Here is a 19177-nt window from a genome sequence, read left to right as displayed (position 1 = left end):
GAAACATCTGTAGAACTCAAAACGTGGAGTCTATATACTAAACCTAAAATAGGAAGCAATAGAGTGGGAAATTCGGGAAATTTTAAGCACCATTCACTGGCTTTTCATCCAAGCCTCCAAAAATAGTTCCCCATTATTCCTACAGGGCTCAGAGAATAACTATGACTAACTATGGCCGAGTCTTCTCCTATTTCCCAGTGAGGACATTGGGATCTTTGACACTGATGAGCCATAGGGTTTCACAGCTGCCACTGAGCTACATTCATGACACACATGTTCCCTCATATACAACACCCCTTCCTCTCCTTTTGGTATTCTGTGTCCCCCATTCTTTTTCTAGTTTGGCTATTATTACTCAGGACTCATAGTAATGAAGACCTATATTTGAGGAAATAATCCAATCTAGATTTGAATTCTAGCTCAGTCACGCATTAGCTATGTGACCTTTAGCAGGTAACTTATTTGCTTTGTGCCTCAATTTCTCCATCTGTGATAAGTATACCTACTTCACAAAGCTGTTGGGAATACTGACTAATATATAAATGTAAAGGGCTTAGCTCACTGCCTAGACTACAGTAGTCTATCAATTTTACTTAGTAGTAGTATTAGCTTCATCTTGTTTACAGCATATCATTAGTTCATAATAGGAGATCTGATCACAACTCTAAGAGCATTAGTATGCATAACTTTAAGCAACCAAGGACTGAGCCAAAGCAGCTCACTTTCATTGAGAAAGATGATCACTTCTGTTAGGTTTGCTACCCTCCTGCTTGTTTTCGGTTTGTTATTGTGAAAACACCATAAAACAAAAACAAAACCCAAAACAAAAAAACACTTGAGAATTTCCCACCCCATGCTAAAGCTTCCAAACTGATTTTCTTGTCTCCTTTTTTGTCTCTATCTCATAACCTCCATGTAGCCAGTTCCATCTGCAAATGGAACCGAGTCATGACCCCACATAAAATCCTTCAATAGCTTCCCACCACATCCTCCAGGCAGAGGTCCAGGCTCCTTAGTGAGGCAAATACAGCCTTCCCTAATATGACCCCAGCTACCTTTCTAGCCTCATTTCATTCTAATCCCTGCTTTTCAAGCTATGCTCATCTCCCTGCACAGAAATTGTTGTTTCTCATCTTCCTACCTTTGCTCACATTGCTTTTTCTACCAAGAAAGCCCTTCCTCCATCCTATGCCTGGCTAACTCACCCATTTTTTTAAGACCAAAGTCAGATGCCATCTCCTACACGAGCCCTTCATGAACCCTGGGTTGGACAGTGGTCCTCCCTGTTCTGTGTTCCCTTAACTCATATTCCCACTTCAATTCCCACACAATCTACTCAAATTATCTGAAGATGGGTCTAACAGATTGGAAGCTCCTGGAAAACTGGGACATGTCTTGTTTTAAAGACATATCCAGTGTCTAGAATAATGATTTACACATAGGTAGTTACTTAATAATAATTTTAAAAGCTTTGGGCCATGCATCAGGTGACCTAGTATCACATCCCACCTCTTCCATTAATTAGTCACGTTATTTTAGTTAGATTACTGAAAATATTTAGTTGTTTCCTCATGTCTAAAATGAGAATAATTCCTTTAAGTCCTCACCACCTACCTGGTCTCCTTAAGAGTTACTATGGAAAAAGTAAAACAAATTAAATAATCTATGTTATTTTTTTAAATTACAAGATGCTATGCAAATATAAAATATTGTTAGAAAAAATATTTAATTTGGTTGGAACCATTTGAGATTGCCGTCATAGATGTAACTAAGCTCGCATTCCTTTCAACTGGAATTAGGAATGACAATAACAACAAAATCAATCACAGAACTTGAAGTTTCTCAGAGAACTTTGCAAAGCTCAAGTAAATGAACTATAAACTTGGAAGGTTCTTAGGAATTATCCATCCTTGTTTTATAGGGAACAATTCTGAGATTCAAAGCTATTATGAGACTGGCTAGGGATTATTAAATTGGAACTTGTATAAGACCCAGGCCTCTGGATTCGCTATACGTTTCTCTCTATAATATACCAAGCTACATCTGGATTAGGTACCCATTAATTTATGACTGAGCTACATACAATATTAGATAACTTTTGAAAATGCTGCAGTCTTTTGTAATGCCACACTCTAAATCCTATCATTCATAAATGATTCATGTATACTCTATGAGGAACTGAAATATTCATATAAGGTCCCAAGAATGCCTCCTCAGAGGGCAAAAACCTTGGGATACATTCTCCTTTTTAAGCAAACAATGGTCACATCTTATAGAGCTATTGGGACTGACTTGGAAACAGAGTATGTTTTTCAAGTGACAACTGTTTATCACCATGGCCCACAAACTCTACACACTAACCCAGCCTATTCATCACCATCTCACAGGTCAGCCAAGTTTCACTGTAAGGAGTCCTATAATGAGCCCAGTCCTTAGTGCCTTCTGAAACAGAAAATTCCCAATGATGGAGCTGATTCAGCTTGTGCAAGGAGCTAGGAAGCTGAAGTCGAGCAGCTGCTCTTGGTTAAAGCTTTCTGCCTTAGAGGAGCTGCTTGTGTGTTGACTCCCTGTGGAAGCCAAAATTATATTTAACCACACAGTAAGCAGACTGAGGTTGGAAGCATTCAATAATGTCTTTCACTCAAGTGCTAGATATTGTTCTAGGTGCCAACAACAGAGCAAAGAACAAGACAAAGTTCTGGCTCATGTCTGGCTAGTTTGTGGTAGCTTGTTTATCTGTTTATCAGCAGTGGGCCTGAGTTTAGAGATCTGGATTTTGGTTCCAGTTTTGTTACTAACTATTGACATTCTATGTATGTAATTAAGTCTCAGCTTTAATTTTCACATCTGTAGAATAGTAATTGTAATCCCCATTTTCAGGGTATCTGTGAAGATCAAATAAGATCCTTGGTGTTCCTGTTCTCTGAAACGTATGAAGAGCTATAAAATAGTATGTAAGAGCCTTCCTATATGTGTTCTTCATAGTCTAGCTCCATTATTCTTTCTAGATGCATCTACTCTTGCCTTCCTACAGAGATTCTCCTCATCCAAACTCATCTTTACTCTCCCCCGTCAAGCCATGCATTTTCTTACCTCTTATTCTTTGTTTCTGTTGTTCTTCCATCCTAAAATGTTCTTTCCTTTATCCCTGATGCTCTATTTGAGAGGTTTAAAACTCAGTTCCCAAGGGAGCTAGGTAGGTAACATAAAGTTAGTGAAGACTGCCTGATATGAAAGAAGAGGGAGTTGTAGGAATGGTAGTGAAGGGAAGTGCACATTTTCTATAGTTAATACTCACTGCCTGTTGACTACTTCTAAGTGAAAAACCAGGCTTAGCAGGACTGTGTGTATTGGTACAGTTGATAGTGTCTCATAGGTCTTTGAGACTGCTAATTTTCATTCTTTCATTCTTTCTTTTTTTTTTTTCTGTTCCCAATGGGACAATCACAATTGACCTACCTTCAAGTTTGCTGATTCTTTCTTTGGTAATTTCAAATCTCTTGCTGGGTTCCTCTCACGAATTTTTAATTTCAATTACTATACTTTTCAACTCCAGAATTTTTATTTGGTCCCTTTATAGATTTGAAATCATACTAAGTATGTTCTCTGACAATAATGGAATAAAATTAAAAATCCAATAACAAAACGAAATTGGGGAAATTCACAAATATGTAGAAATTAAACAACACACTCCTAAATAACTAATGAGTCAAAGAACAAATAAAAAATAGCTGAATGAATAAAAAATTAAAACACAAGATACCAAAAATTTTGCAATGTAGTTAGAATAGCATTTACAGGACATCCATAGCTTTAAACACCAGTATTAAAGAAGAAAAGACAAAAAAAAAGAAGAAGAAGAAGAAAAAATCTCAAATAAATATCCTAACCTTACACATTAACAAACTAGGAAAAGTTCAGACTAAACCCTAAACAAAAAGAAGGAAGGAAATAATAAAGATTAGAATGGGAAAAATTAAATAGAAATACAATAGAGAAAATCAACAAAACCAAAAAAAATTGGTTCTTTGAAAAAAATCAACAAAATTGGCTAACACTTAGCAAACTGACCAAGAATAAAAGAGAGAGAACTCTAATTACTAAAATCATAAATTAAAAGAACCCATCACAACCAATCTTATAGAATAAGTTATTAAGAAAATAATATAAACAAATATATGCCAACAAATTAGATAACCTAGATAAAAGGGACACATGCCTAGAAAGACAGAGCCTACCAAGATGGACTCAAGAAGAAATAGAAAACCTAAATAGTTCTATTACAAGTAAAGAGACTAAGTTATTAATCAACAAACTTCCCACAAAAAAAGCACATGACCAACCATATGTCTTTATGGATGAATTTTACCAAATGTTTAAAAAATTAATTCATACATTTGTTCACAAGCTCTTCCAAAAAAATAAAAGAGGAGAAGCAGTTTCCAGCTCATTGTAAGAGACTAGTATTACACTGATACCAAAACCAGATAAAGAAAACACAAGAAGAAATTATAGACTGATATCCAGTATAAATATAGATATAAAAATCCTTGACAAAATACTAGCAAACTGAATCCAGCAACATATAAAAAGAATTGTGCACCATGAAAAGGTAGGATTTATTCCATGAATGAAGAGTTGCTTTAGCGAATGAAAATTAGTCAGCATTATTCATTGTATTAATAGAATAAAGGACAAAAACCACATGATCATTTTAATACAGACAGAAAAATTGTTTAGCAGAAACAACATCCTTTCATGACAAACACACTCAACAAAGTAGGAATAGCAGGGACCTTTCATTCTCAATCTTAAAAAGGACATCTATTAATAACCCACAGCTAGCGTCATGCTCAATAGTCAAAGACCGAATGCTTCTCCCCCTAAGATAAGGAACAGGAAAAGACTGTCTGTTCTTGCCACTTCTACTGAACATTGTACCGAAGGTTTAAGCCAGGGCCATTAGGGTAGACTAAAAAAAAAAAAAAAAAAAAGACATCCAGATTGTAAAGGAAGAAGTAAAACAATCTCTATTTGTAGATGACATAATGTCTTATGTGGAAAATCCTAAAGAAACTCCAAAAACTATTAGAAGTAACAAATGAGTTCAGCTAGGGTGCAGGATCTACGATTAATATACACAATCAAATTTTATTTTTATACACTAGCAATGAAAAAATCCAAAAATTAAACAACAAAAACAGTCACATTTACAAGAGCATTAAAAAGAACAAAATACTTAGGAATCAATTTCACACAAAAAATTTGTACACTAAAACCACAAAACATCATTGGAAGAAATTAAGGAAGACCTAAATAAATGGAACAACATGCTATGTTTGTGGACTGGAAGACAATATTGCTGTAATGGCAGTATACAACAAGTTGATCTATAGATCCAACAGTCTTTATCAAAATCCCATATGCATTATTTGAAGAAACTGACCACTAATTCTAAAATTCATCTCACTCCTGGGCATATATCCAGAGAAAACCATAATTCGAAAAGATACATGCACCCCAATGTTCATCACAGCACTATTTACAATAGCTAGAACATGGAAGCAACCTAAATGTCCATCGACAGAGGAATGGATAAAGATGTGGTACATACGTACAATGGAATATAACTCAGCCACAAAAAAAGAACAAAATAATGCCATTTGCAGCAACATGGATGGACCTAGAGACTGTCATACTGAGTGAAGTTAAGTCAGACAGAGAAAGATAAATAACATATGATATTGCTTATATGTGAAATCTAAAAAAAGGGTACAAATGAACTTATTTACAAAACAGAAATAGAGTCACAAACGTAGAAAACAATCTTATGGTTACCAGGGGGTAAGGGCAGGGAGGGATGAATTGAGAGATTGGGATTGATATATACACACTACTATATATAAAATAGATAACTAATAAGGAGCTACTGTATAGCACAGGGAACTCTACTCAATACTCTGTAATGGCCTATATGGGAAAAGAATCTAAAAAAGAGTGTATATATGTATATGTATAACTGATTCACTTGCTGTATACCTGAAACTAACACAACATTATACATCAACTATACTCCGATAATAATTATATTGAAAAAAGAACTACCAAATGACCCAGCAATTCCACTTCTGGGTATATATCTGAAAAAAACAAAATCACTAATTCAAAAATATGCATGCACCCCAATGTTCATAGCAGCATTTTTTACAATTGCCAAGATGTGGAAACGACCTGTCCATTAACAGATAAATGGATAAAGAAGATGTGATTATACACACACACACACACACACACACACACACACACACACACATACATACAATGGAATACTACTCAGACATAAAACAAGAATGAAATTTTGCCATTTGCAGCAACATGGTTGGACTCGGAGGGCATTATGCTAAGTGAAATAAGTCAGACAGAGAAAGACAAATACAGTATGATATCATTTATATGTGGAATCTAAAAAATACAACAAACCAGTGAATGTAACAAAAAAGAAGCAGACTCACAGATATTGAGAACAAACTAGAGGTTATCAGTGTAGGGGGTGTGCATGTAGGAGTGGAGGAGTGGGAGATACAAAGTACAGGGTACAAGATAGGCTCAAGGATGTATTGTACAACACAGGGAATAAAGCCAATATTTTGTAATAACTGTAAATGGAAAGTAACCTTTCAAAATTGTATAAAATACAAAAATTTAAAAATTTAATAATAAAATAAAATAAAACTCATATGGAGCTGCAAGGGGTCCTGGGGAGTCAAAACACTGTTGAAAAAGAAAGACAAATTTAGAGGACACACACTTCCTGATTTCAAAATATTACAAAGCTACAGTAATCACAACAGTGTGATACTGGCATAAAGATAGACATTGAAATGAATGGAATAAAATCAAGAGTCCAGAAACAAACCCTTATATTTATAATAAATTAATATTTGATAAGAATGTCAATACAAGGAAAAAAGTCTTTTTCAACAAATGGTGGAGGGAAAACTAAATATCCACATACAAAGAAATAAACCTGGACTCCTACCTCACTACTTGTAAAAAAAATTAACTTAAAGTGGACCATATGTAAGAGGCCTAAATGTAACAGCTAAAACCACAAAACACTCAGAAAAAAACATAGGAATAAATGTTTGTTACCATGGATTAGGCAATAGACTTTCAGATATAACACCAAAACCAAAATAAACAAAAGAAAAATATATAAATTGAACTTGATCAAAAAAAAAAAAGAAAGTCCTCCAAAAGACAACCCAAGGAACTGAAAAGACAACTCAAATAATGGGGGGAAAAAAGTTTGTAAATCATATATCTGATAAGGGACTTATAACCAAAATATATAAAGAATTCATACAACTCAACAATAAAAAGACAAGTAACTCAATTAAAAATGGGCAAAGGATCTGAACAGACATGTACCAAAAGAAGATATGCGAATGACAAATAAGCACACAGAAAGATTTCCAACGTCATTAGTTACTAGGGAAATGCAAATCGAAAGCACGAGATGCCAGCCACTTCATGATCCCATTAGGATGCCTATAATCAGATAGACACTAACAAATATTGGTGAGGAGGTGAAGAGCATGGAAGCTTCATACATTGCTGCTAAAAATGTAAAATGGTTCAGCCCTTCAGTAAGACAGTTTGACAACTCCTCAAAAAGTTCGAGTCACTACGTGACCCAGCCCTTGTACTCCTAGGTATATACCCAAGGAAATTAAAAACATGTCTACATAAAAACGTGTATACAATGTTCACTGCGAAGTTATTTATAACAGCCAAAAATTGGAAACAACCCAAATATTCATCAGCTGATGAACGGATAAACAAAATATGTAATATCCATACAATGGAATATTATCTGGCTTTAAAAAGAGTTAAGTAGCTGTAGTGCTACGACAATGATGAGCCTTGAAACATGCTAAGTGAAACAAGCCAGACAAAAGAGGCTACATATTATATGATTCTATTTATATGAAATGTCCAAAATAGAAAAATCCATAGATTAGTGTTTGTCAGGAACTTGTGGGAAGGGACAAAGGGAGACAAACAGCTAAAGGGTACAGGGTTCTTTTCAAGATTATAAATTTTTGGAGTTAGATAGTGGTAAGAGTTATACAATCTGTGAATACACTAAAAACCATTTAATTTTACCTTTTAATGGGGTGGATTGTATAATATGTGAATTATATTTCTGTAAAGCTGATTTTTCTAAATGTCATTCATTATAATCACAAGGTCCAACACAGTATTTGTGGCACATTGATGATATTTGCTGATAAAAACTTTAAAAAATGATGTGAGTTAAATGCCTGGGAGTGAGGACCCTAAACAAGGGTCAGGTTTGGTGGTTTAAAATACAAATAACTATTTCTAGTCTTTCTTCCAGAGTGGATAATAGAGAATGATGGACAACTGAAACAATTCCAAGGAGAGTTTAATACTTCAGGACAAGTGACAAGAACCTCTTCTGATCTTTTAATGCCTTACCAGCAACTCACTAAATTTTTAGGTTTATATCATAGCTCTAAGGCACCTGAGGGCAAGAAATAAAAAAGATAGAAGTTCTGGCATGGCCTTCTTTCACTTCATTTTAGAAAGAGTGTGACCTTAGAGAGTCATGGTACCTAGTTTCCTCTTTCTTGAGTTGTTTTGCAAAGAAGGTCAGAACCTCATGCGCTATAAAATTATGCCACAAATGTACTCTTACATTTCCCAATATTTAGGATGAATTTGGCTTTCTAAAATAGTGAAGGAACACTTGAAAGTAAGGTGACAGAAGAAGATGGATAATCAGGAGTGGAGAGACAGGCACAAGATAGTAACTATAGTCTTGCATCCTTTATGCAACAACTGTACCCAACATGCACAGCCAGGCTCTCTACTGGTTCATGCATTTACATGGTGTAAATATGTCTTGAATGAATGTAAATATTGAATGAATTAAACACTTATTCAAATAATCCATGAAAATTATAGCAACCATGAGTTGGGTTTTTTTTTTTTGGAGACCTAATTTTTTACATTGAGGAATCTCAGTTTTGGAAGGGATTTAGAATTTACCAGATGCAATTTCTCATCTGTGTTTGGATACCACCTTCTCTATCCCCATTAAGTGGTACCCCAACCCTTACTTTATTGTATTTCTTGATGCTGAGTTTATTAACTCTTAGGATGGTTCATCTTTGAATATTTGACTAGTTATTCTGTATTTAATTAGCTAATGCTTACTGAGGGCCTCCTTCAGGCCACCAGGCATTAAGGATACAGCTGCAAATAAATAAAGATCCTGCCCTTGTGCAGCTTTCATTCTAGTGAGGTAAGGGGAAGAGACAGAAATAAATAATTGAATAAAATATATGATAAAAGCTGTGGAAAAAGTAGAGTAAATGGAATAGAGAATGCTGGGGGATGGCTGCTATTTTATACATAGTGATCAGGGCAGGATTCTTTGATAAGGAGACATTTGAGCAAAGAGTATAAATATTTAGACTAAACTCAGTTCTGCCTCTAATTCTCTGTGTGGCCTTTAGCAAATCACTTCCCCTAAGATTCAGTTTCTTTGTATAAAAAATAATGGAATTCTAGGTTCGCTTCCAACTCTAATTACTATCATTCAAGGGAAATGACCATTATTCAAGGACAAGTGAAATCCGAGTAAATAGTGTAGCCATTTAAGATGTGGGGAAAACTGCTGATCAGTTTCCTGGTATGTAATAAAATCTCCTTTATTCAAAGGCAGTGTAACTCAAGGTCAGAGCTTCTCTCCTCTCTATTTCCTCTTCACCTAGAACATTTCTCCCCACGGCTTGTATTCAACAAATGCTTTTGTCTTGATGAATTTTTGTCCTTTTCCACAAGGATACAAGTGGCTTAATTTCAAATTCAGGAATTGGGAGCAAACACAGAGTGTGGTTAAATTCCACTGGGAAAGAATGCAGTTTGGGAGGGTCTATGTATAGTCTAGTGGTTCTCAAATTTGAATACATATTAGAATCATCTGGAAAGCTTTTAAAAAATCCCAATGCCCAGGCTGCTTCCCGGAAGAATTAATCAGAATCTCTCAAAGTTTATTTAATGTTCCTCAGGTGATTACAATGAACAGGTACAGTTGAGAACTTTGGTTTCGAGACAAGAGCTTGGTTTTGACAATACGCACATCTGGGCTTGATATCTAACGTCAGTACTTGCTAGATGATAACCTTGAGTACATGTCTTAACTTGATTCTCGTTTTCCTTATTTGTAGAATTGAAAAAAAAATATTTAACACCACATAAATGCATGAACCAGTAGGCAATCCATAACTGACATTTTTTCACTATTTTTTATTTTAAGTTCTTATCTGTTAAAAGTCCTAGCTTTATATAGTTCTGTCTTAGCTCTATGCAGATAATTGCATAAGCCCTGTTTAGGAGCTAAGGATTTTTATACAAAGCCCCAGAAGACTTAGAGGGGATAGAAAGACAATGTAAATCGATGCCACTGGCAATCCAGCAATAAGAAGGTACATCCTGATAGCCTGAAGATGGTGGTCAGATTTTCAAAGATAGATGTCTTGGTTGTTTATTGCTGCATAAATACTTACTGATAAACATAATGGCTTAAAGCAATAGTATTTATTATTTCAGTCTGTAAGCCAAGAATCTGGGACAGATTAGCTGGGTCCTCTGGCTCTGGATCTCTCACAAGGCTGCAGTCATCCCAAGGCTCAACTGGGAAAGATTTGCTTCTGCGCTCACTCACATGGTTGTTGGCAGGGTTCAGCTTCTCAGAGGTTGTTGGACTGAGGCTTCAGTTTCTTGCAAGCTGTTAGAGCCCTCCCTTGGCTCCTTGCCACGTAGGTCTCTCCAGAGAACATGGTACAACATGGCAGCAAGTAAGCAAGAGGACAAAAGGGAGTGCCAGCAAAAGGGAGAGTGCTGGCAATCATAGCCTTTTGGTAACCTAGTCATGGAAGTGTCATCACATCACTTCTGCCATATTTTATTCATCAGAAGTGAGTCCTGAGATCCAGCCACACTCAAACAGACAGGATTACCCAAGTACATGAATACCAGGAAGTAGGGATCACTGAGCGTCCTACCAGCCTACCACAGTAGACGCTTGGAAGTTCTGTTTTTTCCTATCAAAACATAACTGTTGGTTCTCAAAGAAGAGATTGAAAACAGAAGTGTCAGTATTACTTAATTGTCACCTATATTTCTAAGAGCCAAACTCCACCTTCCCCCATAATTGTTCTTGGGGATTACATTGATTGAGCCCCTACTGTGTACACAGCACAGTTCTAAGGACCAAGGGGTGATTTTTGAAATGAATAAAACAGTAGCTGCCTTCTAAAATCTCACCAGCAAATGAAGAAAACAGAAAAAAAGAAATAATTTCAAATCAAGATAGTAAATGTTATTACAGAGAAACTATGTACTGTAGTCTTGTGACTAAAGAAAAATTTCCGACTATTTGGGGATGGAATAAAATTTGAGCTACACCTTAAGGATATAGAAGACTTTGAGAAATGCATATCTGAGAAGGGCATCCAGGGGAGGGAACAGCCAAGGCACAGTGGCAGGAAAATTAAAGGAACATTCCAGGACTTGTGAGGATAAAATACAGGACTCAAGGTACTGAACAGAGAAATAAAGCAGGATGTAGTTAGCTAGAGAAAAAGTATAATTCAGTGGACAGACAAATGAATATTTGAGAACCAGATTCTGATATAAGGTCCATATGTAGGGCAATTCCATGGCAGCAGGGTGAAAAAAATCAGAGTGGGGACAGCTGGTGAGGGGGGCAGGGACATTGGAGGCAGGGAAACCAGTTGGAGAACCTCTGAAATCATACAACCAGTAGGAAAAGGCATCTCTTCATAGACAGGGAAAGTGGGAGTATAAGAGACGGTAAAGGTCTGCGGGAACATTGTGGAGATAGCACCAACAGTATTTAAGGAGACCTCTGTGAAAAGTTTAAGCAAGAGAAGTTGAGAATGACTGAATCTTCACACTTGGATGACTAGATTTGTAACAACTCAGGGGGAGTATTTGGAAACATGAAGTAAGATAAGAATGTATCATTTGATTCACCACCCTTTTAAAATGGTTCTCTTATGAGAAATAAGTTCCCCATTTGCCTGGGAAAAAAAGAATTGAAATGTCACTGTGGATTGTGTGTGTTGTTGTTTCTTTGGAGAGATAATAAAACACAGGGCATAGAATCAAAACCACACAGGAGGGTGGTGAAGCAGAGTCAGTAATCAAATTTAGATCTGTTTGACCCTTCCCACTGTTTTTGGAGCTTGAGTCTTTGAGGTCCTTGATTGCCACACTGAGCAGATTATATTATACCCCACAGACAATCAGTAGCTAAGGCAACTTTATTTTTTCCTCCTCTTTGTGTTTCATTTTATGAGGGCTTTATCTTTTTATTTTTAACATCTTTATTGGAGTGTAATTGCTTTACAATGGTGTGTTAGTTTCTGCTGTATAATGACGAAGTGAATCAGCTATACATATGCACATATCCCCATATGTGCCACAAGAGGGAGGAGATACGAGGGCTTTATTTTGAATTGGTTACAATTTAGGAGCTTCATAGGCATAACTGCTCTATTAATGGATTTAACACAGCATGTCTAATGAATAAGAATACACAAAGATTGCAGGAGAAAGGAATGTCTATTTTCATCCAAGGGCATTTGAAGAAGCCAGGATGGAATTTAGGCTTGGATCTCAGTGAAGAGCATATGTCTTTACTGTACTGCAAAGTCACCACGCAGAGAGGAAAAGGATATTTGGCTGGTGATTCAATAACCAGCACCAGGAAATATCTCCATGGAGAAAGCAGAAAAGGGGATTGAGAATGGATTAGCTGAGTAATTTATTTCTAGAAACAGTGAAGCTGGTAATGAGCACAGGGGTTTTCCCAAACATCCAATGTCCAGGTAACCAGGTGACCTGATCCAACGTGCACAGACCATGGGATGCCCCCAGGGAGAAATTTCTGCCTCTTAACAATCCCACACCAATGGGAGACCAATTTCTGTTCAATCTATCCAGAAGGTTCTCCCGTCCATTCCCTACTCTCTGTGTTTAAGCCTTTGTTTAGGCTCATTCTTTTTTCCCCTAGTAGTTGAATCTTAGACAAGGATTTTTATGGCAAGTATAGTTGACCCTTAAATAATGTGGAGCTGGGGCACTGGCTTTTTGCACAGTCCAAAATCTGCATATAATTTAATAGTTGGCCCTACATATGCACAGTTCCTGTGTCTGCAGGTTCCTCCATACCCATGGCTCCATATCTGCAGGTTCAACCAACTGCAGATCTTATAGTATATTTACTATTGAAAACAATATGCCTATAGGTGGACCCACTCAATTCAAACCTGTGTCGTTCAAGGGTCACTGTAGTTAATTTCAGAAGTGATCCCAAGAAGCAATGGTAGACAGTGCAGATGAAAGAAGGAGAAGGGAAGTAATCCAATAAGGGGTGTGTTAATGAGCAGGTTACCGCTATGGGCAGGTGGGGCTGAATTACACTGGCGACCTTTGGGAGAGAATGTGGAAGAAGCCTCAGAGTGGTTCCACTTGAGAGGCAAGGAAACTAAAATATTTATCTTCCAGCTTCTGCTAATCATCTGCTCAGGGTTACACTTGAAAGGTGTCAACTTCCCAGCTCTTCTAGCCAGTCCCATGCAAATGCTGAGTGCCCAGAGGACAGTCTTTAGGAGGGGAGTCCCAGATGCTTGCAGTCAGAAGCTATCGAGATGCACAGGATGACTGGTGATGAGAGGATACAGCAGAGCACCCACAGCTTAGTTACACCTGGCCTAAGGGTCCTCCTTCTCAACTGACAAGGCCTAACCTGTTCACCTTTCATTATATATTTATTGAGCATGTACCATAGTACAGCTACGGGGATACAACAATAAATAAGGCAAACCTTGACCTTATGCTTCCTACATTCAAGTATAGAAAACATATAATTTAGCCAGCAGTTGTAATCAGAATTTATATTATAAATTTTTTCAAACATACAGAAAAGTTGAGAGAATTTTATAATGAACCCCAAGTTATCCATCACTCAGTTGGATAACAGTTGCTAGCATTTTATCCTATTTGTTTCATCTTGTTTTCTGGCTTTTGCTAAATTATTTTAAAATGAATTATAGATATTATAACATTGGCTTTTATGTACTTGAGTGTGTATCTAAAAAAAAGACCATTTCCCTGTGAAACACAATAATATTATTACACTTAACGAAATCAAAATCAATAATTCCTGGAATTGAATACCCAGTATTTAACATTAATTGACATGTAATTCAATAAACTCAAAGAGTGTAGAGACTGATCCTCTGTCTAATCCAATAGCCTAATTTTATGCCTTGTAACTTATGACATGGTTGCGGCGACAGGGAAATAATTTGTCTGGAATGGGTGTCAGAGACCTGGTTTTAAGATCCGCCGCTAACCTGATGACTAATCAATTTTGTCTGAGAACATTCTGGCTCAAAAAAGGATGGGATTTACTGGCACATATAACTAAAAAGTCCAGTTATATCAAGAGCAGTAATAATACTGTTAATAAACAGTCACGTAGTACTCACTATATGGCAAGCCCTACTCTAAACAGACACACACACACGGAATCATTCATTTCTCACAGCAACCTCAGGAGGTAGGTTTCCATTCATTAGCTTCATTTTACAGATGAGGTGATTGAGACATAGAGATCTAGTGACTTGCCCAAGGATGTCACATAGCTTGTTAGTGTCAGAGTTGTGACTCAAATGAGGGTTGTTTGGCTCCGCCATCTAGCTTAGGACATGGCAGGTCCAGGGACTCAAGTTTTATCTACAGGACTCAGTTTTCCTCCCAGACCATGCTCTCTCACTTGTTCTTTGGCTCCATTTTGAAGCAGAGCTTCCTCCCATGATTGAAGCATGGTTTTCATTCACTTCACCTTTACTCTCAATCATCCCCATAGAAAATACACATCTCTTTTTTCCAACAATTCCCAATGAAAAGGTTTCTAATTGAGTTCCATTGTGTCTGATTAACCGGACTTGAGTTGTGACCTACTCCTCAACAAATCACTAAGTATGTGGAACCCTTTGCCCCCAGAGCTAGCGCCCCTTTTGAATGGATAGAGACTGAGGGGAGTGGGGGCTTCTCCAAAGGAAACCAGAGTGCTACTTCTGGAAGAATGGGAACTGAATGCTGAGTGGCAAAAACGTGCTGGTGAGCACCCCCTAGATCCCAGCAAGAGCTCGCTGCACAAACCCTCAGTTTCCTCACTTGCAAAGAGAAGAAAGTTGAACATCCTGCTTTCTAGAGAAGACTTTTAGCTCCAATATCTAAATACTATTCAATTTAGGAAATGAAGGCTGAGAGATGAGAAAGCATTTGCTCCAAGTGACAGAGAGAGTTAGTGGCAGAGCATGGCTTAAAACCTGAGATTCATCAATCCCAGGCCAGCGCCTACTCCTCTTAGTTCCAGAGCCACTGAAACGTGGAGGGCCCCAACAAAAACTCTGCAAAAAATATTAATTGCTGGCATTGGTCCTTAGCTTGAAGGATCTGTGGCTTTGCAAAAAAGAAAAGGATTATGATATAATTCTTGACCTCATTTGAAAGATAAATATTAGACTGGCAAATTTTAATTAAGCCCCCAAACCATACAAAATGAATTTTTCAGAGGATCCCCCAAGATTAACCTGAGTTACCTGGCTGATGTTGCCAGGTAATGCTTGTCTGATGTCATCAAAGTAGCTAATGGCTACAGATAGCTTTACCTGGCACAGCATCAAAGCTGTTGACAAGCAAGCAAGAGAAAGTCCACCCAAGCTTGGCACGTCTGGATCTGTACAAACTCGTGTTGACCTTCATCTCTCAGCCACTTTGAAGTAAACCTTCCTGGATAACCAACTCAGGGACCCCTTCTCACCTTGGGGTTGAAAGAATAGAAGTCAAGCTCTAAGCTTTAAAGAAAAATGAGCAATGGGATATTTAAGCTTTGTCCTAACTTTTGGCTGGGAGGAAGACTTTTGTAAAGAATAGGCTGGGAATATTGAGGAAGAAGGATTAGTGAACTCCACATGCTACTTATATTTCTTTCATTTAAAATACAGGAACTCAGTGGAGCCACACACATGCCCACACACAAAAGCATGTCTTCTGTTTGCTTATCTGCTCTATTCTCCCTTGGCTGGCCAATTTCTTTTCCTGTTAGCCCCGCTTACAAACGAAGCCAGTTTGATTGGTATTTGGTAACCGTCAATCACCCCTTGATATCAAACCTCCTTGCGAGTTATTAGATACTGGCTGCTATTGGGTTAGCTGTCCACTCTATGTAGTACTGGCCACGCCTGCACCAAGAGAAATGAAGATCAGCACGAGCTTGTACACATCCAGATGCACCAAGCTTGGGTGGACTTTCTCTTGCTTGTTTGTCAACAAGTCTAGAAGTTCTTTCTAAAGAAGGATGTTATGGGTAGGAAAATTCAGATGGAATCGGATGTGAGAAAGGATAAGTCATCATGACAGGCTGATCTGGTACCTCTGCTCTTCTGCAACCACAGCCAAAATCTGATTTCTAGCACTTTCTTCTTATTGCCACTTCAAAAAGATGAAACCAAATGTTTATACAGGATTTGTGATCCTCTGCAGGCAAAAACTGTGTAAACATCTGGTCACCCTGTGGTACAGAAATTTTGCTTTTGACCCCCTCAGACCAATGTTTTGGTATGAAAAGGAGAGTTTCTCCCCTTCCTTATTGCTTTGCACAAAACATTAAAACACTTGATATTTACCAGTCCCACATCCCATTTGCCATCAGCCCCACTGCCATTTTTCCCTCACTAAAGTACAAAATTACATGGTAGGAAGGAAGTAAAAAAAAGACCTAACATTTATTGAGCACCTACTTAGTACCAGGAATATGGTACCATACGACTTAGGTCATATTTTCTGTCTCCATATATCCTAACAACAATACACAAAGTAGATATTATTATCACTGCTACATAAATAAGGAAATTGAGACTCAAAAATGTCAGTCAACTTTTTCAAGATCACCCACTTGCAGCCCTGGGATTCAAAGCCTGTCTATAGGACTCACCATCCATGTTTCATCTGTACATTTACTCCTTTTGTTGCTCTTCACAGTGTCCGGCCCAGTGCCAGGTGTTCGGAAAATGATTACCAGGATCCGCAACACATCAACACCAGCCCCCTTGTTACCATCTACATAAAAAGTTCTGTGATCAAATACCTTGGTTATTTCTACATATAATATTTCTCCCATAAAATTCATGATATCATTGACATATTAATGACTCTAAAGTGTCCTAAATAATACAGCTTAGTTTTGCTTGGCCAGTACTTCCTAAATTAACGTGATCACAGTATGCTTTTTCAGATAACACCGTGAACATCTAATGAACATAAAATTTCACAAAAAAACTCTTTGGGGAACACAACATTGCATGATGCTATCTTTCCCTCATTTTATGAATCACAATATTGGATCAGAAATAAAATTGTCATTTATGAGAGACAATTCAGACTGAGAAAGAAGCCATGATTTGCATTAGGACTCACAGCTAATGACTGGTGGAGCTGGAGGACCAGAGGTCAGGGTCCTGGATGCTAATGGTTATGCTGATGAAGCCTTGGCATAAAACAGTCATACATCTTTGCTCTTTCTTCCTGTTCTCCTCCCCTGGGATGTCATTCATGCATTTGTCCTCACAGCAAAATCTTACCACCTACCAAAGGAAATGTTTGACTGATCCGCTTTACACTGATCTCCCTCTCTCTCCCTCTCGCTTTCTCTTTCTCTTTCTCCTTCTCTTTCCCTTTCTCTCTCTCTCTCTTTCTCTCTCTCTCTCTCTCCCCCTCTCACTCTCTCTCTCTCCCAAAAATTCTTAAAGCATTTAGAGAATGGTAGATAAATGCAAAAGGAAAAACATGCTAAAGACTGATATCTCTAATCAAATGCGTTACTTCTTCACCTTGAACTGAGATATGATTCAACATGAATTTCTTAATACACACTCAAAGTAGCCTCTAAAGATCCCATTGCAGTGACATGCAAGAAAAAACATATTTGCCACGTTAAATTTAGAGCACAATTTTGTGTGTTGTATGCTGCCTTTCTCCTTCCTTATTCTTTTATTTTGTTCATAAAGCTGGCAGGTAGAGATCATATCTTCTGTCCCTAAGTCTCCCAGGGTACTTAGCACACAGTGGAAGAGGCTATGTAAAATTATGGACTCAAACCATAACATTTCAGCACTTTAAGAGACGGTAACATTACAGAATCAAAAAACTTTAAATGTAGAAAAAAATCAAACAGAGTAGGAGACAAAGAGTCAAATGTACAGGGAACAGGTGTGATAACAAGAAGTTGGAGTTTGGGGCCCACTGAACACAAAAAATTAAAGGAATTTGGGGATACAACTACTCCAATTGTGTCTTTCTTATCAGTAGGCGTGTAACCCATAGTAAAATGAACCAAGCCCTGCAGCCTCTCAAATTCTTCTGAGACCAACAGGAACCTCGGGATTTAGCATAGTATTGGTAGAAGTTTTCTTCGACTTATGGTCACAAGACAAGTAAATCACTCAGGCACTTACCCTTCCCCTCAAGGCATGCTTTCCCCTAAGGCTTTCGCAATCCTACTGGAAAGTGCCAAATACTATGCGCATCTTCTTATAAAATACAGATCTGAGTATAAGGGTGGAAGAGATTGTTTTAATGTCTGTGTGTGAAACAACCGTATCCACGAGGTTCTTCTCTTTGCCAGGTGGCCAACCCTGCCTTCCCTTTCTCTTTAAAAAGTTGAGTTGAGCAAATCTCCCAGGGGGAGAACCAAATATACCAAAATGGAGAATGGCAAAGAAAACACAATTTAAAAATCAATCGAGAAAGTTGAACACCTGAATACTAAGAATTCCATAAGGAATGATTTGAGAAAGTGGAAGGGATGAAAAATAATGAAATAATATGAGAATAATTTCTAGAACAGAAGGACACAGTTCCCCAGATGAAAAACTTAAGTGAGACTAAATAACCAAGAGATCACTGAAGAAATCAAAGAGTAAATCAAAAAAACCTAGAAACAAATGACAATAAAAACACAACGACCCAAAAACCTATGGGATGC

This window comes from Eschrichtius robustus, chromosome 17 (genome assembly GCF_028021215.1).
Source record: "Eschrichtius robustus isolate mEscRob2 chromosome 17, mEscRob2.pri, whole genome shotgun sequence".
Classification (NCBI taxonomy): Eukaryota; Metazoa; Chordata; class Mammalia; order Artiodactyla; family Eschrichtiidae; genus Eschrichtius; species Eschrichtius robustus.
The sequence above is the reverse complement of the archived record's forward strand: the minus strand, read 5'-3'. Positions refer to the sequence as shown.